At 37.8% G+C, this 26589-nt stretch overlaps 1 protein-coding gene across 5 annotated transcripts in view; it reads left to right on the top strand.

The window, feature by feature from the left end:
- The first annotated feature begins 18770 nt into the window (after positions 1 to 18770).
- The window catches only part of LOC115215146 (tudor domain-containing 6-like), a 40308-nt gene continuing 32489 nt past the window's right edge, over positions 18771 to 26589 (top strand). For 2 of the 5 annotated variants that reach the window (XM_036505329.1, XM_036505328.1), the window contains exon 1: positions 18781 to 19081. The gene's annotated coding sequence lies outside the window, so the exon portion shown is untranslated. Of the gene's footprint in view, positions 19082 to 26589 lie in introns of all 5 variants that reach the window. The other 3 variants (XM_036505327.1, XM_029784318.2, XM_036505330.1) reach the window with 2 other exon arrangements.

Below are 26589 nucleotides of genomic sequence, written 5' to 3' on the forward strand. Positions count from 1 at the left end.
AAATTTAAGGTATGAAAGGTAACTTAAATATACAGAAAACTAAGTTAAGTCCCTTAGACTGTAAAGATTTATGATGAACGTTAAATCCTTAGGAATATTTAAAAACTAATACTTTTGCCAATGAATTTTTTTAAATTACTATCCACCATATTTAGTGGTAATATCTCATGCTACCTGGTCAATAAATAATGTGATTATGCTTAGTTTATCCCAAATGAAGTATGATGAAACCTGTGATGCTGCCAAAATTAAATTAAGTCACTATGTACAAAACAATGCACTTGTGAATTAAATGCTGATCGTTATTCATTAACAAACAGAAGTGTGTGTCATGCACATATTAATATCTTTTCTAGCTGTCTCTCTATCTACATCTATGGATATTTACCTATTTGTGTATATGTATGTATATATATATATATATATATATATATATATATATATATATATATAGGTAAACAGTAAAATAATTACAGACATGGACAAGAACATGAAACACCACAGAGACGACAGTAATGGTAAGACAACAAAAGAATGAATGAGACCTCAATATTATGTAAATAGAGGAATTTATCTGTAATATAATATGTGACAATTATTTGGTTGCCATAATAAGATTCCAAGTTTCAGATATCGGGGTGGAAATCTGCTCTGGCATCTCGTCAGTTATCAAGGCAATCAAAAGGTGCTTTCCATAATTCCTAATTACCACCATGCAATTATTTATACTTACTCTGGAAGTAGAGAAAATTTCAATGAATGAAGTATGTACCGTGTATGGTATTTGATATATCTTTATTTGTCATATTGTTGTGTCTTGGGAGAGCCTTTATACCAATAGTAATAACAACACATGCACAGGTTCAATTCCAGTTCTTTATTGTTAGTCAGTTGGTTAAATATCTAACCAACAACAAATCAATTGTTTGTTTAACATGTTGCTTAAGCAATCAATCGGTTGTTTGTTAGTCAAAGTTCTGTCATCACTGTTTATGATCCTTTTAGTGACTTAGTGACTTCCCTTCTCACTCCAAGGCCTGCAATACATATCATTGACCACTCTGAGTTATTGCTCTTAGCTTGTCTTAGTTTAAATTACGCATATTACCTGGGCCATAGACGTGTTTTCTTTTTTGCTTATTCCAAGAGACAAGACAGAACAACTATTGAAGAAAAAACATGTGGATGACACTTTGGCGTGTAATCTACAAGGGACATTACTGTGGGACATACTTAGCATTGTAAATATATTTTTTTCAAAATTCTTACTATTTTAATAATAGGAAAACAATGTTTCATTTATGTCTTATTAAATAATAATAAGAAACCAAGAATAAATAATATAATGATTAAAATAAGCACATGAATCACTCACCAAAGTAAATTTGCTCAGGTAGATCGCATGGCAAAGTAGCGCTAACACAATGTAATCTAAAAAGTAACTTAAAGTATCCTCCCTTTAAATTGCAGATCACATGTCAAAGTGGCACTAACGTTTGTCCACAGCTGTCCTCTTGTCTCCAAACTATTAGACTATATTTTCTTTAACTGCATATCAATTTTGAAAGATTCTTGATATTTAAAATTCCCGCCCCTTTTCTTTTGGAGTTGGTTTCAATTGCCACTTAAAGCAAAGATAATATGGATAAAATATTTACACATATATTTTAAGCTTCACTAAGGCATAGCAATCCTAATAACCTGGTGTTAAAACTCAGTATACATATTCTTCAGAATAAAGTGCTTGTGCATCACTTAATAGCTTTGTCGGAGCTTCTAAAATTAAATAAATTTTTCAAAGACATGCAATGTACTATTCCACCAGTTTTTATTTTCATATTAAATTCTGATATAATCGTAATCTATACACTCTGAAAAGTATCTGTTGAAATTTTCATTGAAAAATACCAATTTTTCATGAAGTTATGAGGAAACAAAGCCAACTCATGTGAATTGTCTAAAGCTCCCCTCCCCACTCCTCCGAATACATTTTTGTTGCAACAAATTCAGATATAATTGGTAACTGTACCAACTGAAGCATATTTGTAGAAAATTTCATTAAAAAATATAATAGGAGCGGCTGTGTGGTAAGTAGCTTGCTTACAAACCACAAGGTTCCAGGTTTAGTCTCACTGTGTGGCATCTTAGGCAAGTGTCTTCTACTATAGCCTTGGGCTGACCAAAGCCTTGTGAGTGGATTTGATAGACAGAAACTGAAAGGAGCCCGTCGAATATATGTATGTATATATATATATATATATATATATATATATATATATATATATGTATGTGTATGTGTATATGTTTATGTGTCTGTGTTTGCCCCCCCAACATCACTTGACAACCGATGCTGGTGTGTTTATGTCCCCGTAACTTAGTGGTTCAGCAAAAGTGACCGATAGAATAAGTACTAGGCTTACAAAAAATAAGTCCTGGGGTCAATTTGCTGGACTAAAGGCAGTGCTCCAGCATGGCCACAGTCAAATGACTGAAACAAGTAAAAGAGTAAAAGAGTATTTGTCTGGAAATTATCAAGAAACAAAGTCAGTGGGGCACATATGTGTTGGAATGGTGCAGCTAACCCCGGCTGGTCATTGAATATCATTGCACATATGTTACCAGAAATCCATAGAAAACATATTTTAAATATATAATGTAGGTAAGTGTGTGTAACAGGTTATGTTACTGTTAGATTGTTCAATCTCCGTGAGACAGTGTAATCATCATCCTCAGCATTTAATGTCCGTTGTCCATGCTGGCATGGGTTAGATGGTTTGACTGGGCTGGCACGCTGGAAGGCTGTGCCAGATTCCAGTCGGATTTGGCATAGTTTTCTACAGCTGGATACCCTTCCTAATGCCAACCACTCCGAGAGTGTAATGGGTGTTTTTACATGCTACTGGCGCAAGTGCCATTTGCAAGACACCGGCATCTGTTACGACTGCAATTTTGCTCAGCTTGATGGGCCTTCCTCTCAAGCTCAACATAATACCAAAGGTATTGGTCATTGCCTCCGTGAGTTCCAACACTCGAAAGGAACTTGGCCACTTTGCCCCCATGGGGCCCAACACTTAAAAGGAACTCAGCCACTTGCCTCCATGAGGCCCAACGCTCGAAAGGAACTCAGCCACTATGCCTCCATGAGGCTCAACACTTGAAAGGAACTCAACCACCTTGCTTCCATGAGGCCCAACATTCAAGGTTGATTTTCTTATGTGTCACCATTGCGGGTGCACTTGGCTTGACAAGTCCTCTTAAGCAGAGTACATCCTCAAAGGTCTCAGTCATTAGTCACTGCCTCTGTGAGGCTCAATGTTCGGAGATCATGCTTCACCATCTCATCCCATATCTTTCTGGGTCTACCTCCACCACAGGTTCCCTCCACAGTTAGAGACTGGCACTTCTTTACATAGTTGTCCTTGTCCATTCACATCATATGACCATACCAGCGCAGTCACCTCACTTGTACACTACATCTGATTCCTCTTATGATTAACTTTTCTCTCATGATGCTTACACTCTGTCAAACAGGCTCACTGACATTGCACATCCAGCAAAGCATACTGGTTTCATTTCTTTCAAGCCTACACATGTCCTTGGTTGTTATAGCCCATGTCTCACTGACATGCAGCATAGCTGTTCACACACAGGCATCAAACAATCTGCCTTTCACTCTGAGAGAAAGGCTCTTTGTTGCCAGCAGGGGTAGGAGCTCTCTGAACTTTACCCAACCTAATCTTATTCTCACAACTACGCTTTCAGAACATCCACCTCTACCACTAACCTGGTTGCCTAGATACCAGAAGCTATCTACTACCTCTAGCTTGCTCCCCTGGCAGTTGATGGAGTCTATTTTCCACACATTTTCAACATTTATTATGCCTGTGCACCTTCCACATACAAAAAATTGTTTCTCTGTTAACCTTCCTCTGATGCTGTTGCACTTTTTGTGTGTCCAAAGCTTATGCTGGGTGCATCTTCTGGAGTTTCTACCTACACTTTTTCTACAGGTTGAGCAGGGCCATCTACTTGAGGGGATTTGTGATTTGTCTGCCTTCCTACTTACTATGACTTTGGTTTTTGCTAGGTTAACTCTAAGGCCCTTTGATTCTCGACCTTGTTTCCATACCTGGAACTTCTCTAGCTCAGGTAGTGATTCATCTATAAGAGCAAGGTCATCAGCATAGAGGAGCTCCCAGGACAGCCTGTCTTGAATTCCTTTGTTATTGCCTGGAGGACAATGATGAACAAGTGGGGGATGAACACCAACCTTTGGTGAACCCCTATTTGTACCTTGAATTCTTTGCTATACTCATTGCCCACCCTCACCTTACTGATAGCATCTCTGTACAAGGCTTGTACAGCAACCACTTGTCTATCCCTAGTTTCCGCATTGACCACCAAATAAGGTATTGGGGGATTCTCAAAAGCTTTCTCCAAGTCAACAAAACCCAAGTACAGAGGTTTATCTTCGGTTAGGTATTTCTCCTGCCAGAAATATAGCATCAGTGGTACTTCTACCTGGAGCAAGCCCAAACTGCCTCTCATCTAGACTAACTCTCTCTCTGATTAGTTGGGCTATGGCTCTCTCTGCAACTTTCATCACCTGATCCAACAATTTGATACCTCTGTAATTATTCCTATCTAAGGCATTGCCTTTACCCTTGTAGCAGTTGACTATGGTGCTGCTACACCAGTCATTGGGTATGACTCCTTCATGAACCATCTGATTTACAGTACTGGTGACTAGACCATAGCCCACTCCACCAGATATTTTAAGCATCTCAGCAGTGATTCCAGTCTTCATATCCTTAATTGCTTTATCTACCAGGGTACTGTCAATTCAGGTAGTCAGTCCCTGAGTTGTGTCAACATTTGGCAGCCTCTCTTCCTCCCATTCATTCTCCACGCTCACCAGTCTTTCATAATGGCATCTCCAAGCCTCTTTCTTTGCAGACTCATTAAAAGCAAGTGCACCATCATTCATGTGTACACATTTCTCACCTATGACATCACAATAATCAACATGAAGAAGAAAGATATTGCTTACAGTTTTTATTTTCCTGTGAATTTCACATAGGGGTGGTTAGTAGTAGTCAGCCATTTAACCATGGTAAAGGGAGAATGACAATGACAGAGCTTGTACACCTTTGGTAAAATGTATGTCTTTTAAGAAGAGCTGCTTGCAAGAAAGCAAAAGACATATAGCACAAGGAAGCCAAGATAATTGACCCTAGATGTTCTGAGGCTTTGTATTTATGGAAAACTGAATGTGTTGCAGAACAATGAAAAGTAAATTATCCTGCTTTTGACCACAGAGTGTAAACTCAGACAATGGAACCAAACTAAGTGTTAACATGTGACCTCATAAATTTCCTAGTACTAATGCCAAAAGCATTGGAAAAGATCTCGTAGAAAAATCTAGACTAAGGTTTTGATTCCTGACTAAGAATCTAAGAAATGATTTCTCTCTCTCTCTCTCTCTCTCTCTCTCACTCATACACACATACATACACACGCACACACACATAATTGTATATTTACATAAATATTTTCTGTATATTTATGTATGAGTTTGAATAGTTATTTATATATAGGTTAATTACGCACCAGTGTATTTACATATAATTATCTAAATCTACATAATTCTATCATTCTTTCTATCTGTATGTGTATATTTCTACACATGCTCATGTGTGTGTGTTTGCCCCCAGCACCAGAAAAGTACTGGAATGTCCAGTCAGCTGTGTCAAATTGTCTACACCCAGTCAACTGTGTCAAATTGTCTACACCCATTCAGCTACTCCAAATCTTCTCATTCCATTGTAAAGACCAAGAGCTGTATCATTTTCAATAAGTACAGTATCTAACTTGCTGTCTACAATACTATGCTTATTCATATCAAAGTATTGCAGAAGCATAGCCAAAACTTAGGTTACTAAAATGTCAGTACTTTCATTATGATAATAAACTTTGTTTCTACAGAAATATTTCTTACCACTATTTATTACAGAAAGGTAATTTTATTCTCTGTCAGACACAAATGTTTTGTTCTTTTCACTGGTTGGCTTTAGGAAAGGCACCAAGCCATAGAAATGTTACAAAACTGATGATACAACTTGATTCAATCTTCTGGTTTACCAGCTCCTGTCAACCTGTCCAATTCGTGCCATAATGGAAAGTAGATATTAAATAACTATATGGACCATGCCAGCGCCGCCTTGGCTGGCTTCCGTGCCGGTGGCACGTAAAAAGCACCCACTACACTCGCGGAGTGGTTGGCGTAAAGAAGGGCATCCAGCTGTAGAAACACTGCCAGATCAGACTGGAGCCTGGTGCAGCCCCTGGCTTCCCAGATCCCGGTCGAACCGTCCAACCCGTGCTAGCGCGGAAAACGGACGTTAAACGATGATGATGATGATGATGATGACGATGATGATGATGATGATGATGATGATGATGATGATGATGATGATGATGATGATGATGATGATGATGATGATGATTATGACAGTGATTTCATCAATCATTATCACAAATGGCAAATAACATTCAAATGTAACGACTGAGAAAAATTGGATCACTCATACATAACTCATGCTGCATGACAAACACCCACACAGAAAGGCAGGGCTGGTAAACAAGAACTGAATGTACTACAATGTATTTATATAAAGCAAGGTGCCAAACTCCACAGATACACATCTATCTTCATGCCAACAGTAACTTATACCTGTGAGATGTGGATAAACACCAGCCAGAATTTATAGAACTAGAAATATTCACAGACTTTGCCTTAGAACCATACTATGAATTTCCCAGTGCAACCACATCACAAATGAAGAAGTAATAGAAATGGGCTGAATAACCAAAGAGATGCCATGAGACAGTCGACGTTTGGCTGTTCAAATGCCTACAAAGGGCCCAGTGAGGCCCTCTCACAACTGGAAACCTAAGGAATGACATGAGAGGAAGTAACCCTACACTTCTTTCTTTCTCCCTCCTTCCCTCCCCCCTCTCTCACTTACCTTCCCTCATCATACTTGATTTCTCCCCCTCACTCTCACTGCAGTGTTTTATGCTAATTTACTTGCGATATGAAAAAAACATATACCCGGAAACTTGCATTGGGGGGTGGAAAACGTGTGCCCCTAACATAATCCTGAAGTTGTACTAGTTGGACACGGTATGGACAAGCCTGGATCTTTGAAATACAGGTGTATCCTACAAGTTTCCACACACACAGAGTTTCCGTCTGCCCAGTTTCACTCAGAAGACTGAGGCTGACCTGATGTTGTGGTAAAAAGACATTTGTTTTCGATTCCACTGTAGGATCGAACCTAGACCCATGTGATTACGTAGAGATTTAACTATGCTACATCCCCAATACCTCAATCACCATTACCATAACCTATTTCTTTATTACCCACATGGGGCTAAACATAGAGGGGACAAACAAGGACAGACATAGGTATTAAGTCGATTACATCAACCATTACCATAACCGCTAACATAAGCTATCCAACCAATACCAACACGTTCAACACCACCACCATCTCCACCAACTACCACCTTCACCACCAAAACACCAACCCTTTAATGACCAACATCAATACCGCCAAGATAACCGTGTCAAATGTCAATGTATCTATGGCTATATCCGGTGTGTGTCAAATTATTGCTACCTTTGATTTCTAGCACACCACAAAGGAATGGCGTGCTATGTTTTGTCGCAACTCACAAACTTGTCAACGACCCAATCAGCTGTTAAGATACAGCGTTCGGTAAATTCCGTAAAAAATTTCTATTTATTTATTTTTGTGAGTGAAAATCTACGTTTCTTTTGAAGTCAACATACAGTAAAAAAGAGAGAATAAATTGACAGGGACGTGTGTATATGTTGATGGGGGTGCGAGACAGAAAGTGTGTTGTGCGTGTAAGACAGAGAGAGAGAGGAAGAAAGAGAAAATATGTGTTACTGTGTGAGGGAGAGTAACAGCAGACCTTTTTTAAATTTTTCCTCACATCATTTTTTTGAATGAGTGTATGATTGACAGAGAGAGAGAGAGAGGGGGGGTGCTGTTGGAAAGAGAGAGAGAGAGAGGTGCTGTTGGAAAGAGAAAGAGAGGTGCTGTCGGAAAGAGAGATAGATAGATAGAGAGAGAGAGAATGAAAGTGTGTGAGACAGCGTAAATTTTATTTATTTACTTTTCTCTTTTTTTAGTGGGTATGTGTTTGGCTGAGAGAGAGAGAGATGTATGTTGTCAGAGAGAAAAAGTTTGTCTTGCTCTGTGTATGTGCAAGAGAGAGGGAGATGGTGATAGCGTAGATTTTAAAATTTATTTAGTTTTTCTCGCATCTTTTTTTTAGTGAGTGAGTGATTAACGGAGAGAGTGAGGGAGGTCTTGTCAGGAATGTCTAAAATGGGTAGGATCAGTCACACACGCACACAAACACATATACACGAACATATATAAATACATTTACGTACATGTGTTTCTCAGGTGAATGAGCATTTTAAAATTTTAAAATGGTGTCTCACACATATAGAGAGCAAGACACACCGTCTCTCTCTCTCTCTGACAACACACACACTCTCTCTCAGTCAAACACACATTCACTAAAAAAAATGTGAGAAAAAGTAAATAAAATTTCCGCTATCACTCTCTCACACACACAAACACACACACTCTCTCTCTGACAACACACACAAACACACACTCTCTCTCTCTCAGTCAATCACTCACACTCTCAAAAAAGATGCGAGGAAAAATAAACAGGAAAAATGTAGGCTGTTGTCCTCTTCGCACGCACACATTTTGCGACCTTGTTTTTGTTATCTACACTCCACACACAAGAACAAGCACTTCGATACGTCAAAGAGAACAAGCAAGCAACTGACAATTGACGAGACAACACTCACTCACGGAAATTACCGAGAACTATGTTTACAAAAGCTACACAAAACGAAACAATACCGTATAGGTATAAGTATCTGCGCCGAAAAAGCCGTATTAGTGATAATATTTCATGTGTTTATAGTAGAGAACACGTGCTGTCACGCACACGGAAACTAACCTATTTCTTTACTCGCACACGGAAACTAACCTATTTCTTTACTCGCACACGGAAACTAACAAACGAATCTTGACAAAGCTGAGACTCAAAACGATTGAATGAGTGGTACTTTGGGCAAATGTCTTCTACTATACCCTCGGGCCGACCAAAATCTTGTGAATGGATTTGGTAGACGGAAACTGAAAGAAGCCCGTCGTATATGTGTGTGTGTCTTTGTTCATGCCCCCATCGCTTGACAAATGATGTTGGTGTGTTTACGTCCCCATAACCTAGCGGTTCGATAAAAGAGACCGAAAGAGTAAGTACTAGGCTTGCAAGGAATAAGTCCTGTGGTCGATTTCTTCGACTAAAAAACCCTTTAAGTAAAAGAATATATATTTTATTTAAAAACAGTTTGATTCGACCAGGCTCCGGACATACTCATGAAGAGCAGTTGTAAAGAGATTATTTTCCAAAATTCCAATTTTTAAGTAAACAAAGAATAACAGAACACAAGACTCTTTGCTACTCAACGTGCATATTGTCTGAATTCTAACAAAAGGGAAAGCATTTACTTCAAGAAATGTGTAGATAGATAGAAACGATAAGAAGCACGTTTGAACGACTATCCTTCGGCGCCATAATTCTGCTAGACCGTCAACAGCCGCAGAAAGTTCAAAAGGTCAGCTCATTCTCATTAATCTCTAAGTGCAGGGAGAAGAAAACAAAAGACTATTTTTCTGTGACTAAAATTCTTCAAGGCAGTACCCCAGCATAACCGCACAAGTAAGAAAGTAAAAAGTCCCGGGGTCGATACAGTCGACTAAAAATTCCCCAAAGAGATGCCCCAGCATGGCCACAGTCTAATGACTGAAACAAGTTAAAAAGACAAAAATGAAAAATAACCAAAAAATATAACCAAGGAGGTTTTGTCCACTTTCACACTGTAACTAAGGGGAGTATTTTGGGTACTCCTAGGGGTGTTTGGGGTACTCATGAAGAAAAGTGGACCAGCACTAGTCATTAAAAAAGTGAAAATAAAACAATTTTGAAATTGAAATAAAATGTTACTCATTTCAGTATAATTCGATTTATTGTTATTTAAGTGTAGCGAATGTGTACGGCAACAAAGACAAAAAGAATGGAGAACATGGTACAGAACTACGAATGCAAACAACAAGAAATAACAACAGGGGAGATAAACGAGTGGGAAATAGTGGGAGTTAAAGATATATATATTTCAAGGCGGCGAGTTGGCAGAAACGTTAGCACACCAGGCGAAATGCTTAGTGGTATTTCGTCTGCCGTTACGTTCTGAGTTCAAATTCTGCCGAGGTCGACTTTGCCTTTCATCCTTTCGGGGTCGATAAATTAAGTACCAGTTATGCACTGGTGTCAATGTAATCGACTTAATCCCTTTGTCTGCCCTTGTTTGTCCCCTCTGTGTTTAGCCCCTTGTGGGTAGTAAAGAAATATATATATATGACTGCATGTGTATCGTTGGCAATTTTTTTCCCTCCGTCTTCCCTTCCTTGGATCTTTCCTTTCTCTGTTTCTGACGAAGAACTCCACTCGAAATGTTAAATCCTCCTTCTTTCTCTCCTTTCCTGAGCGTCCAATAACACTATACTTGTTCCATGTCCCCATGTTGTGTTTTCATGTTTGGATTAACTTTATATATATATATATATATATTATATATATATATATATATATATATATATATATATATATATGTATATATATTTATGTATATATATATATACATATATACATACAAACACATATAGGAACATACATATATTTGCATATACATGCATATATGGGCACAGGACACTAGAGAAGATGAAATATGGAAAACAAAAACATGGAATACAAACTTTTTTTTGCAAATAATGAAAGAAACAATTGGAAAACAAGACAAATAACATGAAAAAATGACCCTTCATTACTTGTTGGCTGTTTTTCTACTTCATATTTCGAGCAATTCACAAGATGTGTTTTCGACATAACAGTTGCTCCCGCAAAGCAAATTAAAACAAATTTGGGATTTTGCAGAGGGTCAAAGTTGGTAATAAAAACAAGACAGTGAAAACAAACAGGAAGGACTGCTAAGCCTTAGACGAGTTGAGTTGGTGAACATGAAGAAACAAGCTCTGACAGAAAACAGACAAAAATGCATCCCATCCCTGTGGCTGATCAGAGAGAAAGAAGGAAATTTAAGTCAGGAAAAGAAAGATGACCAATGGTCACGTGCAAGCAACGAGAGAGCAAAGGTGGAAGAGTGTGGGAGAGAGAGGGACAGATAGAGAACAACGAAGGGGAGAGGAAAATGAAAGGGAAAGAAGAGGAGATAAAAAGAATAGGGAGAAGAAGCAAAAGAGGGGAGGAAAAGAGATAGGAGGTGTCGCATTGGAATTATCAAGATAAAATTTACTTGGAAATGGATGCGTGGAATTCAATCATAAAATAATATATAAATATAAATGCATACATATACTTATATATGTACATTCATATATTTGTATATGAATGTACATATACATGTACGTAAAAAACATCATTTGAGCGTGGCTTTGCCAGTACCACCTGACTGGCCCTTGTGCCAGTGGCACGTAAAAGCACCCACTACACTCTTGGAGTGGTTGGTGTTAGGAAGGGCATCCAGCTGTAGAAACTCTACCAGATCAGACTGGAGCCTTGTGCAGCCATCTGGTTCACCAGTCCTCAGTCAACTCATCCAACCCATGCTAGCATGGAAAGCGGACATTAAACGATGATGATGATATATATGTCATCATTTACCATTCCATGCTGGCATGGGTTGGACAGTTTGACTGAGGACTAGCAAGCCATAAGGCTGTACAAGGCTCCAGTCTGATCTAGCAAAATTTTTACAGCTGGATGCCCTTCCTAACACCAACCACTCTGAGAATGTAGTGGGCATATTTTATGTGCCACCAGCACGGAGCCAGTCGGCCAGAACTGGCAACGACCATGCTCAAATGGTGCTTTTTACATGCCACCAGCACAGGTGCCAGTCAGGCAGTACTGGCATCAGCCACAACAATGACTTCACTTGACTCAACAGGTGTTCGCAAGCACAGTTTATTGCCCAGTATTGAAGGGTACTCTTAAATGGGCCAGTTATGCTGCACTGGCATAGGCCACGGTTACGGTCTCACTTGGCTTGCCGGGTCTTCTCAAGCACAGCATATCTCCAAAGGTCTCAGTCACTCATCATCACCTCCGTGAGGCCCAATGTTTGAAGGTTATGCTTCACCATCTCATCCCAGGTCTTCCTGCGTCTACCTCTCCTACAGGTTCCCTCTACTGCTAGGGTGTGACACTTTTTCACACAGCTGTCCTCACCCGTATGCAACACATGACCATACAAGTGCAGTTGTTTCTCTTGCACACCACATCTGATGCTTCTTATATCCAACTTTCCTCTCAGAGCACTTACACTCTGTTGTGTATGCACACTGACATTACACATCCAGTGGAGCATACTAGCTTCATTCCTTGCAAGCTTACGCATGCCCACAGCAGTCATGGCCCATGTTTCACTGCCATGTAGCATGGCTGTTTGCACACATGCATCATAGTCTACCTTTCACTCTGAGTGAGAGGCCCTTTGTCATCAGCAGAGGTAGGAGCTCTATGAACCTTGACCAGGCTATTCTTATTCTAGCAGCTACACTCTCAGAGCATCCACTCCTGCTACTGACTTGGTCACCTTGGTAAAGGGAGCTATCAACTACTTCTAGATTTTCCCACTGGCATGTGATGGGAGCTGTTTTCCACACATTTTCAGTGTTTATTGCTCCTGAGCAATTTGTCACACACAAAAACTCGCTTCCCAGTTAGCCTTCCTTTGATATTGCTGCACCTCTTAAGTGTCCATAGCTTACACTGGGTACATCTCATGGAGTTTCTACCTACGCCTTTTCTACAAATCAAGCAGGGCTATCTACCTGAAAGGATTTGTGGTTTGTCTGCTTTCCTACTTATTAAGGCCTTCATTTTTACTAGGTTGACGCTAAGGCACTTTGATTCTAGACCTTGTTTCCACACCTGAAACTTCTCTAGTTCTGATAGTGACTCAGCAATTAGAGCAAGGTCATCAGCATAGAGAAGCTCCCAGGAGCATCCTGTCTTGAATTCCTCCGTTATTGCCTGGAGGACTATCATGAATGAGAGGGGGTTGAGGAGTGATCCTTAGTGGACTCCTACCCCTACCCCTAAACCAGAATTCTTCACTATACTCATTGCCAACCCTCACCTTACTGACAGTATCCCTGTACATGGCTTGTACAGCTTTCATTAACCACTCATCTATCCCTAGTTTCTGTATTGACCACCAAATAGGGTATTGGGGGACCCTGTCAAAGGCTTTTTCCTTGTCAATGAAAGCCAGGTACAGAGGTTTATCTTTGGCTAGGTATTTCTCCTGCAGCTGTCTTACCAAAATATAGTATTACTGGTGCTTTTCTCTGGCACAAAACCAAACTGCATCTTGTCTAAACTAACTCTCTCCCTAATTAGTTGGGCTATGATCCTCTCCATTCTTCCAGTCCTTCTATGCCTGTTTCTTTTCCTTAATGGCCCTGTCAATAACTTGATACCTCTGTAATTATTCGTATCTAATGCATCACCTTTACCTTTGTAGCAGATGACTATGGTGCTGCTACACCAGTCATTGGGTCTGACTCCTTCATGTATCACCTGATTGACTATACAGGTGACTAGGCTATAGCTGACACTGCCAGTTTTTTCAAGTATCTCTGCAGTGATTCCTGATGGGCAGGGGGTGGGGTAAGGGGACTTTCCCTGTCTTCACTCTCTTAAGTGCTTTATCTTCCAGGGTACTGTCAATTCAGATAGCTGGTCCCTCTGTTGGGTCAACATTTGGCAAACTCCCTTCCTCCCATTCATTCTCTCCATTTAGCAACCTTTTATAGTAGCATCTCCAAGTCTCTCTCTTCGCAGTATCATTAAATGCAAGTGAGCCATCATCCATGCAGACTCATTTCTCTCCTATGACATAACGACTCTCTCTCATACACTGTCTTGCAATATGAAACACTTCAAGTTTCTGGTCCTCATAATACAGAACATTGGCAATTTTTTTTCTTATCTGCTTCCCCTTTGGCTAAGTAAACCTGTCTCCTAGCTTCCCTTCTGGCAAGCTGATACAATTCCCTGCTACCATCGTTCTTCCAGTCCTTCTATGCCTGTTTCTTTTCCTTAATAGCCCTGTCAACTACATTGTTCCACCACCACATTACCTTGGGTCGTGAGAGTACTTTGCACCATCCACAGATCTGGTCAGTAGCCCTCAACAGGTTGTCCTGTAGGAACCTCCAGTTGTCTTCCATATCACGTGATGCTATATCCTCCTCTATTTCATCAAAAGCTTTAAGTAATATGTCTCTAAATATATATGTGTGTATATATATATGTATATATATATATATATATGTATATATATATATATATATATATATATATAGTGGTATAAATATCAACACAATTATTTCTCCTTCCTCTTCTCCTTTCTTCCCTTTTCCAAACTCACAGACACCCACACACACACCTCCACAAAACAATTCTTCTCTAAACCCAAAAAATCATTTGACCACCTCTCATTAAACACACACACACATTCTCTCACAATGATAAAAAGGAAATATAATTTATGGTCTACCTCCCTGCCACCACACACTCAATAACACTATGAAATGGTCAAAACTGAAATTCTTTTTCCCCAAGATCTTAGACCCCCCTTGGAGTAAGCATGCTGTCCAGCAGAGCAAATAAAATTCTTTTCTTCTTCTTCCCTCTTCCTTCCCCTCTTTTTCTTTAGCACTCATTCCAAATACAAAAGCACACACACGCACACATGCTCTCTCTCTCACTTTCTCCTCATCCATCACCTTCTTGTCCTGTCTTATATTCCTCCCCACCACTACAAACTCAATACCACTATAAAATGGTAAAACTTTTCACACAGGAACATATTTTGATTTGAAAACCACACTAGAATGGGAGAAAGTGCTAATACGTGATCTAAGTTATATGATGTATAAAAAATGTAATATACAAATAAATATCTGTAAATATAAAACCATCCGATTTTCTGAGTACCTCATTTCTTCTAATATAAAATACTTGTACATCATCTCCAAACCTTCCAATATATATATATACCGGAGTAAACACATAAATGTGAAATAAGGTGGAAAAAAGAGTACTCAAATACCAGTGGTAGATTAATATGCTTTATTTAAAGCAGCAGAAAATTCAACAAAACCTGTTACTGAGTTTCACGTTGCCGTTCGTCGGACAGTTTTTGCTATATGTATGTATATATATATATATATATATATATATATATATATATATATATATGTATATACATACACACACACACACATATATACATACACACACACACACACACATATATATATATATATATATTATATATATATATATATATATATATATAAAACAGAAGGGGAAGAAAGACAGTGAGAAAAAGGAAAGAAGGACAAAAAGAAAAACAGAAAAAAACACCCAGAAAATAAAAGGGAAAAAGGAAAGATGATATTACTATTATTATTATTATTATTACTTTTGCATTAGCGAAGGCGGAGGTATTGTTTTCAGTCACATTTGTTTGTTTGTCTGTGGACATGATATCTCCAAAACCGCTGGATGTATTTGGATGAAACTCCCAGGGATGTTTGGCCTCGTAACTAGCATGAACTGATTAGATTTTGGCACTGATCCGGTACTGGACAAAGATTCGAGATTACCTTTCCTGTTTTTTTTATTTAGTTTTTGAGAGCGATCAGGTTCATCTTTTTTAGTATGCTCATCTGTGAGCAGTCGAGTTTATTTAAGATATTCTCATTAAAAAAAAAAGTCATCTCTTGATGGTTACATACCAGTGGCACGTAAAAAGCACCCTCTACACTCTCGGAGTGGTTGGCGTTAGGAAGGGCATCCAGCTGTAGAAACTCTGCCAAATCAAGATTGAAGCCTGGTGCAGCCATCTGGTACGCCAGCCCTCAGTCAAAATCGTCCAACCCATGCTAGCATGGAAAGCGGACGTTAAACGATGATGATGATGATGATATATATATATACGTACATACATTCATATATACGACTGGGTTTTATATTTTTCCGTCTACCAAGTCCATTCACATGGCTTTGGCCGGCTCAGATGTGTACCAAGGATACATCTCTTAGTTTCTTTCTGTGTGTGTGTGTGTGTGTGTATATATATATATATACACACACAGAAATGAAGAGAGAAAGTGGGGGAGACAGAGAGACTATGTATGTTTGGTATAGGTTTATCGACGGAAAAAGATAAAACCCAGTCGTATATATGTAGGTATGTACGTAGTCCTGTGTGTGTATGTTTGTATCATCACCATGGCTTCTTTTTCTTGTCTTTTATTTTGAAGTTGTTTTTATTTTCATTGTTTTGGATTTCTTTCTTTTTTCTTCTGTCCCGAGGGAATTCGTTGACAAGCTCTTTTCATTCACTTTTTTAGTTTCTTTTAAATTTATTTACCGCACACTCTCATATTTTTTCCCCGTCTGGCTTGAAATTTTCAGTTAATATTTTAATCAAAGGAAATGGATGGCTTATCTATGTATTTGAACTTAAGATGGGGCCCCTCAAATGTAGAGGCCCCCTGCGACGGTACGGGTTGCAGGGGCTTAACGACGGCCCTGCACCTTGGGCAGGTGTCTTTTACTATAGCCTTGGGCCTTGTGAATGGATTTGGTAGATGAAAACTGAAATAAGCCCATCGTGAATCATAATCTCCGTATTTTTCTACGTATTTCGCCAAAAAAATTTCTTTAAAATGTGAAAAATTGGGAGGGGTGGGGTGAATTAAAATTTTGAAATGCCGATTTTTTTTTTTTTTTGCAGATTAAGAATTTCTGCAGTCGAAAAGGTGGGTTTCTGTAGAAAAAATAACTGAAAAGGGGTGCCAGTCCATGTCTTTTACGTCTGCACCTCCCAATATACTGCTAATCCGTTATTTTGGGTTGGGAAGAAAGGTGGGGGCGAAGGAGGGGGGGGGCTCATCCGGTAATCATTGAAATTTTTTTTTCGTTGAATCAATTCCTGTGACTTCCTAATATGCTATAAAACCCTTTTTGGGGTCCGAAAAATTTCACCTCCACCTCCATTGATTTTTTCACCCGCCTGATTTTCAGTAAGGAAAAAAAATCGCGCTCAAACTAATTTTTGAGTGTGACGGGGTGGGGGGAGAAAGGTGAACGATTTAAAATAATTATAAGCGATTTAAAATAAATTAATTGTTGTGAGAAAGTATATATATTCTGATGATAAAATATAGCATCTTTCAAAAACAGCCTAAATTTATAGACTACATCCTGTGTGTTTAAGAAAAAAAAAAAAAAACATTTTACAGAAATAATTCTTCTAAAGTGTGAATTACATGGTTCGTTATGTAATATATATCCCCTTGGTCCCCACTTTCCGAACCAAAATAAGGGATTTGCAGCATATTATGAGGTTTGGGTACTTGATTCCACGCAAAAAAACCGAGTTTTGTTTTTTCTTAGTGAAAATCGTGCGGGTGTTAATATAAAAATTTACCAAATTATTAATTTAATTTATAATTAAGGGTACCAGATACTGCCAGTATTGTTAGAAATAAGAGTCAAAACGACTGGAAACCACAATTCGAAGAAAGGCGTTAATAGAAAAGCCAGCTTACTACCATGAGCGATTTTCACTCACTAATGGTATGTTGGCTTTCCTATTTACTCGTTTCCGCGAATTCACCAGTCTGTATAAGTGATGAATGGTTTTGAGTCGTTTTGACACTTATTTCTAGCAATACTGGTACTATCTTATACCCTGAATTATAAATGTATGTATGTATATATTTGCTCCACCACCATAGCTTGACAACTGATGCTGGTATGTTTACATCCCTGTAACTTAACAGTTCGGTTACAGACACCGATAAAATAAGAACTAGGCTTACAAAGAATAAGTCCTGGGGGCGATTTCTTCGCCTAAAAAACCCATTTAAGGCGGTGCTCCAGCATGACTGAAATAAGTAAAAGAGCATTTTAACTTTCTAGAATTCTTGAATCTCGAGATTATCTCCCCTGCTCAAGTGGAACTGGTTTTAATTGCCATTTAGTAATTATAATTCATCCTGTAGATTTGGAGATAATTTTAATAAATCAAGAATTTGTTCTATGGCTTTTTTTTTTTACACAATTGTTACTGTCCACGTTGTAAAAATACGTGCCACTGCCCGCTCTTAGTACACCCGTTCTTTGAGGAGTTTTATTTTTCATCCTACAGGGTGTCCAACACCACTGAATCACAAAGCAACCTCAATGCAGTAGGATGTAACAGGATTAATGATTACCCGTAGCGCTCTTGAGCGACATCGCCTACTCCAACATTCACACATTTACACGCTCGCGGACATATATGCATATGCTTCAATTTAGAAATAAAAAAAAAGTTCTCGATACTGAAGAATAAATTTTTTTATTATTATATGCTGAGATTACACTCCATAACTACTCCGAGTTTCGCTATCCTCTGCTGCTGCAAGAAAAGAAGAGAAAAAGAGAGAGAGAGAGAGTGCGTGTGTGTGCGCGCGCGCGATTTCATAAATATTACCTCCCTTGGTCAAAGTTTTCTTATGTAGCGAAGAAAAAAATAAACAGATTCTTCCAGGAACAAAAATTGGAAATGCAGTAAACAATATACATATCAATTCGCACTTTTCGTTTCACTTCCTTCTAGAAATCTGAGTAGTGCATATAACAGGTTGTCGACGTAAAGAAATGACCTTATCTCCCCTTGCGTTGGACGATTCCAAAGCTGACTGAATCGTCGAAGTGTTGGCTGTTGCGCACCAACATTTAACAGCAGAGAGGAGAGGCCTAAACCAGTCATTACTATTTAATGTATATATATATATAAACGATGTTTTTGGTAAGTATTTCGATTTTCTTAATAAATAAGTAAAGTCTATTTAGACAGAAGCTCTAATCTTTATCGAGTCTATCAACTCAGTAAGTCAATTAACTCGAGCTATTTAATTCATACATCAGTGACAAATACAAGCTTCTATTTTCCAGCATGGTTATTTTCTATAATATCACTTCATTTTTTTTCGTTTGGTGTATTAAAAAGGTATTCTACGTTCAATTTCACAATAATCTTTTAAAAAAATGATAATGTATAATTTTGTTATTCGATTTTCATAATTTGCTGTTTCATTTAGTTTTTTCCTTTTGTATTTATTCACATATCTTCTCTCGCTCGCACACACATACACACACGCGTTTGACACCTACATTTATTTGGTAATAAATATATTATGTAAATATATCTCTGTAGTGACAATACATATACACGTGTAACGCATTTTTACTAAAATGTAGTGCGTATATTCCTTTTTCGCTCTATTCATTAATAAATATATGTGGATGTGTGTATAACACTGCTTCCTAGATCTGTTATTAGTCTTTTGTTGAAATAGTATTATAAGGCATTTCTAAGTGATAGTCATATCTGATCTTTATACTGAAACAGTTTTTATTTTTACCAACGCAGTCCTTGGTTTCCGTATTATCTTCCACCACCCTTAAATAATAAAACTTATTGAAAGTAACGTAATATTTTGTTAAATAACAATAATAATGTTACTAAGAAACGTTTTTAAAGACAGGCATTAATCAACTGTGTAACACTAATAATGTTATGAGATAAGTAGAATTTTTTCTTTTAATGTTTCCGTTAGGTAAAGCAGTCATTTGGTATTTTGGGGATAATTCCACGTGACACCGGTATCTTTGAAGGCGCCTCGTGACATCAGTTGAAGACCCCAGAAGCTGGATTGCGATCCCTAAGACAGTTATCTCCCTTAGTACAAGCTTCCATCCCTCCTCTTGCGCGTTAACAGGTGCTAAACATCTATATAGAAAGCAGTTTTTACATAAGTTTGTATTATATATATATACATACATATATATATATATATTATATATATATATATATATATATAATAACAATTAAGGAACGGCCATAATAGGCCATTCACCCACTAGAAATAACAGCCAAAGCTTCTACTTGCGGTAGAAGCTTTGGCTGTATTTCTAGTGGGTGAATGGCCTATTATGGCCGTTCCTTAATTGTTATTGTTGAACTTAAAAATGGTCTATGACTATTTAATTTTTTGGCATAGTTTCGGTTGTAGTAGCACAGATTTCCGTCATATAGGCATAGTTTCGGTTGTAGTGAAACTTCGCCAATTTTTCCCACTGGGCCGCTGGTGGCAATAAAATTCTACAAAATTTTCCTTGCCACCCTATATTGATTAATTATATATATATATATATATATATATAGGTGCAGGAGTGGCTGTGTGGTAAGTAGCTTGTTTACCAACCACATGGCTCCGGGTTCAGTCCCACTGCGTGGCACCTTGGGCAAGTGTCTTCTACTATGGCCTCGGGCCGACCAAAGCCCGTGAGTGGATTTGGTAGACGGAAACTGTCGTATATATGTATATATATATATATATATATATATATATATATATATATATGTGTGTGTCTGTGTTTGTCCCCCTAGCATTGCTTGACAACCGATGCTTGTGTGTTTATGTCCCCGTTACTTAGCGGTTCAGCAAAACAGACCGATAGAATAAGTCCCGGGGTCGAGTTGCTCGATTAAAGGCGGTGCTCCAGCATGGCCGCAGTCAAATGACTGAATCAAGTAAAAGAGTATATATATATATATGAGAGAGAGAAAGCTGTCTACATTGTTTTATATATATATGTTTGTATAATTTATAGAATCCTCTATAAGGAAGCGGAGTGTATATTTCAATTGATAACATACAAATGATTCGTTCAATGCGTCAGTACTTTCTCGAAAGGGACCCTTTGAAAAAAAATTCTCAACCGTTGATGCATTTGAACAATTGTAACGGGTGTATTCGCGTGTGTGTGTAAACATCCAAAACGCTTTTAATACGTAACTTAGATTCCACATAAAGGGTCACTGTTTCAGTGTAACATAATATACTCCAGTAACTATAGTATTGGCTATGCTGTAGTATTGCCCTGAAATTAAAGTCAGTGAATTACATTTGGAATATATTCACATTTTCCCCACCTGCACTTCTGAATTCTTTTCTCTTTCCCATGCTGTATAGGATTTCGAAAGACAACTATACCAAAAACTTATTTTACTTGTAAGGATCTCATCATCAGTTTTAACCTCACCTGTTCATGCTTGCATAGGAAAGCCCAAATTTTGTCGTGGTATGTTTTCTACGATCGAGCATCCTTCGGTCCCCCAACCCTCACCTGCTCCTAGTAAATAAAATGTTTGGGCTGGATATATTTTCACAAGAAACTGAAAACCAATGACATGTATGATGGAGATACTTGCTTACAACTATCACTTGATGTAAAGACATGGATACACACACACACACACACTCTCTCTTTCTCTCACACACAAACAAACAAATCCACTCTTTGTTCGGCCCAAGACTATAGTAGAAGACACTTGTCCCAGGTGTCACGCTGTGGGACCGATCCTGAAACCATGTGGTTGAGAAGCATACTTCTTAATTCATTTATTCATTATGACTTGCATCTACTTTTTCTTTTCCGAATGTAATTTTAGGTACATATTACTTTTTTTTTCCTGAGATCCTATGTTGTTTTCCCCACATTATGATCTCAAGTGTGTTGCACCAACTGCTTTGACAGTTCTGCCGTCCCCAAATGGTAATTCAAATTGGTAGAAACAACAGCTAAATCTCCCTCAACCCTCACTTTTAAGCATTCTTTATAAACTCTCATAAATCTCCCTCAACCCTCACTTTTAAGCATTCTTTATGAACTCTCATAACTTTTGAATTTTCAGAAAACTTTTGCGAATTTGTGTTCTACATACGGGAATTCATACAATCATGAAAATGCTTTTAATTTTTTAAACCCCTTCCCTCCATACCCCTAAAAGTGCAACCTTTTGGAATTTTTTAAATCGGTTTAAAATGCAGACAGTCTGAATTTTTTGTTTAAATCCCAGCAATGGACCACTCCTAGGCTCATCATATTTCCATTAAATGTGTTTATGGGGAGAAAAATATTGAAAAGCATACATGTCAGAGTGACAAAGAAATGAGCAAGGTATCGGGTGGTTGTTAGATATGCTAAAAATAACAGTTAAATCGCACAAAAAAATGCTTCATAATCATATAAATTCCCATGTATAGAACACTAATTTGCAAAAATTTTCTCAAAATTCCAAAAAATATAGAGGTGCTATATGGGGGTACTTAAACCAGAATTCTACCTGAACACATTGTATTAATATATTCCAACCTGAAAAAAAAATCCTGTTGATAGTGGAAGGGCAATAGGGAATACATTAGATAATGTAGTCCTAGATACACTATACCTGAAAGAAAAGTCATTGCTTGAGCACCGTTGATCATACGCCTGTAGGGAATAAATAGTAATAAATAGAAGTTTTTAACCATATTTGGTTTTCCTTTTTTTCTCTTGCATTTTCATTTGTTATAAAGCAAGATTGAGTTCATATGTTTAAAATTTTGGAATTGTATCTTTTCTTAGTTTTCATTGTGTTATTGTGCATAATGTTAGCAATTGATAAATCTGGAGACACTAATCAGAAGAGATTTGGATCACTGATTTGGAATTAATTTTCTATCATGAGATTTTTTGACAATATGTGTGTAGATTACATGTATGCACACACACACACACATCAGAAATCATGAAGACATTTCAATATTTTATAACTGCTTTATTTTTTGCTCTAAATTTACAAGACCATTACGTCATATTCATTATATATAGGAAATAAATGTATTCTGGGTGTGAAAAAAATCACATCTTATAAAATATAAAACAATCAAAGATCTATTAAAATTTCAGATCTCTTTGTGACTTTCAACTCAACCTAATATTCACCCCTTCATCCATTCTTCATCTCTGGCCATCTCTCAGATTTCTCATACATACTTGTGACTTCAACTCACCTATACCCCCTGTTCTTTTTGTTCCCGCTCACATCTACTTGCTTTGTATCTTGTTGATCCATTCTGACACCTCACTAGTCAGCTCCAGTTTTGTCACTTCCATCATTAATGAAACTTTTTCTGTTTTGGGCCCCTTCTCTCATACTTTTAACCTTTCACTGCTTAGCTTTAAATCATCCTTTGCCCAATATCATTGAATTAATGTAGGAGTGGCTGTGTGGTAAGTAGCTTGCTTACCAACCACATGGTTCCGGGTTCAGTCCCACTGCGTGGCATGTTGGGCAAGTGTCTTCTACTATAGCCTCGGGCCAACCAAAGCCTTGTGAGTGGATTTGGTAGACGGAAACTGAAAGAAGCCCGTCATATATATATATATGTGTGTGTTCCCCTAGCGTTGCTTGACAACCGATGCTGGTGTGTTTACGTCCCCGTCACTTAGCGGTTCAGCAAAAGAGACCGATAGAATAAGTACTGGGCTTACAAAGAATAAGTCCTGGGGTCGATTTGCTCGACTAAAGGCGGTGCTCCAGCTTGGCCGCAGTCAAAATGACTGAAACAAGTAAAAGAAAATAAAAATAAAAGAAAAATAGTGCATATGTAATTGATCTATATAAAATACTTTCAGTGGGGAAAACATGTACTTTTGAAAACTTTCACTTTCATGAGGTCCTAAAGGTGAAGTTTCTCTCTGATAGCTGATTTTTTTTCTTTAAATAAGAGAAACTTCACCTTTAGGACCTCATGAAAGTGAAAATTTTCAAAAGTAGGTGTTTTCCCCACTGAAAGTATTTTATATAGGTCAATTACATATGCACTATAAATATACATGAATCTCTTATTATAAAAGGCAGATTTTATCTGCCTCCCTTTGGGAGTTATACAAATCTACAATATAGGATTTCTTCAATTACAATTTACCTGGCATTTTTAAGAGTACAATGCATCGCGTCATGCCAGGTCCAGTTTTTCAATTTAAACTCCAATTAAGCAAAATTTACAGAAAACTCACATTCTGGTGTGTGTGTCAAATGCTTTTCTTAGTCTGGTTTACACCACACGCAAACGCACACACACAGTGGGCAACGAATAAAATGAAAGTAAATAGCGGACAGAGTGATTTGAGGAAGACTAAAGTGAAAGTATTCCGTCTATGACGATGATAGATACATGAGTAAAATGTATGGGAAGCTAAGAGCTAAGAGTGAGTGAAAATGTTCTTGGAAGAGAGTAATTAGTAATAAAGTAAACATACACTCATACATACATACATACATACATACATACATACATACACACACATACACACACACATACATACACACACACATACATACACACACACATACATACATATGCATACATACATACATACATATACATACATACACACACACACACATACACACACACAGTATTGAAGCTTGAGAACAATCAGATACATTTGCAACACATCTGTTGAAAATATTATTGTTCACACACATACATATACATATATACATACAGACAGACAGATAGACACACACACACACACACACACATGATCCAGCATGGCCACAACCTCAAGGCTGAAACATATAAAAGAATAACAGAATATAAATGTGTGCAAAGTACAAGAAATATTAATGCAGTATATGGGGACTGGACAATAAGCGTAAGGCAGTGTCAATGGTGGTTCCAGAAATCCCGAGCCATAAACTACAGCTTAGAAGACGAGCCTCATCCTGAAAGATCTGTAGAACTCGACAAGGACATCCTGAAAACCCTGGTGGAACAAAATATCATCGTAACTGTTGAGGAACTAGCAGAGAAGCTTGGATTTGGTCATTCAACCATTCATTGACACCTGTGTGCTATCGGAAAAGTCAGCAAATTGGGTCAATGGGTTCCTCACGAACTTTCCGAGTCTAATTGCATGCAGAGAGTGAATGTATGCTTTTCTTTGCTGTCATATCTCACCACTACTGCGCTATGTATATCTATATATATAAAACTGTAGTTGTGTGAGTGTCTGTCCCCTTCGATTTAGATTCCTAACTACTCCCACATTTTGCGGTACAGTTTAACCAAATTCGGGTAGCTTATAGTCGTGATTCATATCGAGCCCGTCTGAATATTAGCGCGCGTCTACGATGAGTCTATGATTTTAAAAATAATTTAACATCATTTTTTATTCCATTTTAATGCATAATTTTTCGTGTGTCGATGGCGGCGGAGTTGGCGTCCACGCTCACACCTGCACCTGTGGGGAAGGGAGTGTAAGGAAATCAACGTCGTAATGCGTTGTCAAGGAGACCAGTGTTCTTTTAGAACAACGACTTCATGGCTTGAAGACACCAAAACAGAAATGGCTAAGAAAGCGTCTACATGAGTCTACGATTGAAAAAAAAAATTTACCATCGTTTTTTTTCCATTTTAATGCATTTTTTCGCTATTATATAAGGGAAGTAACTCTCTAAAAATGTCTACGATGAGTCAACGATTTAAAAAAAAATTTACCATCATATTTTTTCCATTTTTAATGCATTTTTTGCTATTTTTTGGCTATAACTCTCTAAAAATGCTTATATAGTTATTTCCCTTACAAACCCGAGCAACGCCGGGCGATACTGCTAGTTCAATGATATTGGGCAAATGATAATTTTCTAAAGCACTTACTCATATAAGTTGACGTGCAGGTTTATTGCGGCCTGTGATTATTCTATATATACATATATATATATAGTAATGGTGTCATGGATTGTACACATGGGGATTATTTTGCTTTGAGTATTTGATTTATAAAAAAAATAAATATAAGGCTTTTATGTAGAAGGATAATGAATTATAATCTTATGATAGGGGCTCATTCATGCTTTAATTAGGGAAATTGTTTCAAATTTCTCTTGTGTAACGATGATGATGATATAAAGCATTGGTAGCTTTCGTTCAAATTATGCCACATACGTATTTCTTTTATACATAGTAGTGTTGTGTATTGTGGGAAAAAAAAAGTTCACAGCAACAGTTTCTTGTTACAAACTCTTGGTATACCTCCATAAGTATTTGAAGCTTTATATCCTAAAGACAAACCAGGACAAGGTCGTGTGATGAAGGCCATATGTTTGCAGAAGTAAAACCCAACTTCAATAATGACTGCATGCTTTCTCGTATCTGATTGACACACTGCTTGCTGTTCACTGTTTTACTTTGGGGTCCTTAATAGTTTCATTTTTTTTGTCCTGGAAATCACTTAAATTAAATACTTTTATTTTCATGGGGCCCTGAAACGAAGAAGCTCTGAAATATTTCGTTTTCAGCAGTGGTGGCCAAATATATTAGATGATGTTGAGAAACCAGACGGTTATAAAGAAACAGGCATATCTTCACAAGTGTCCTCCCCCACCGACTTTGTTTCCTCATTAACTTTCAGAAAAAT

This window comes from Octopus sinensis, linkage group LG8 (assembly GCF_006345805.1).
Source record: "Octopus sinensis linkage group LG8, ASM634580v1, whole genome shotgun sequence".
Classification (NCBI taxonomy): Eukaryota; Metazoa; Mollusca; class Cephalopoda; order Octopoda; family Octopodidae; genus Octopus; species Octopus sinensis.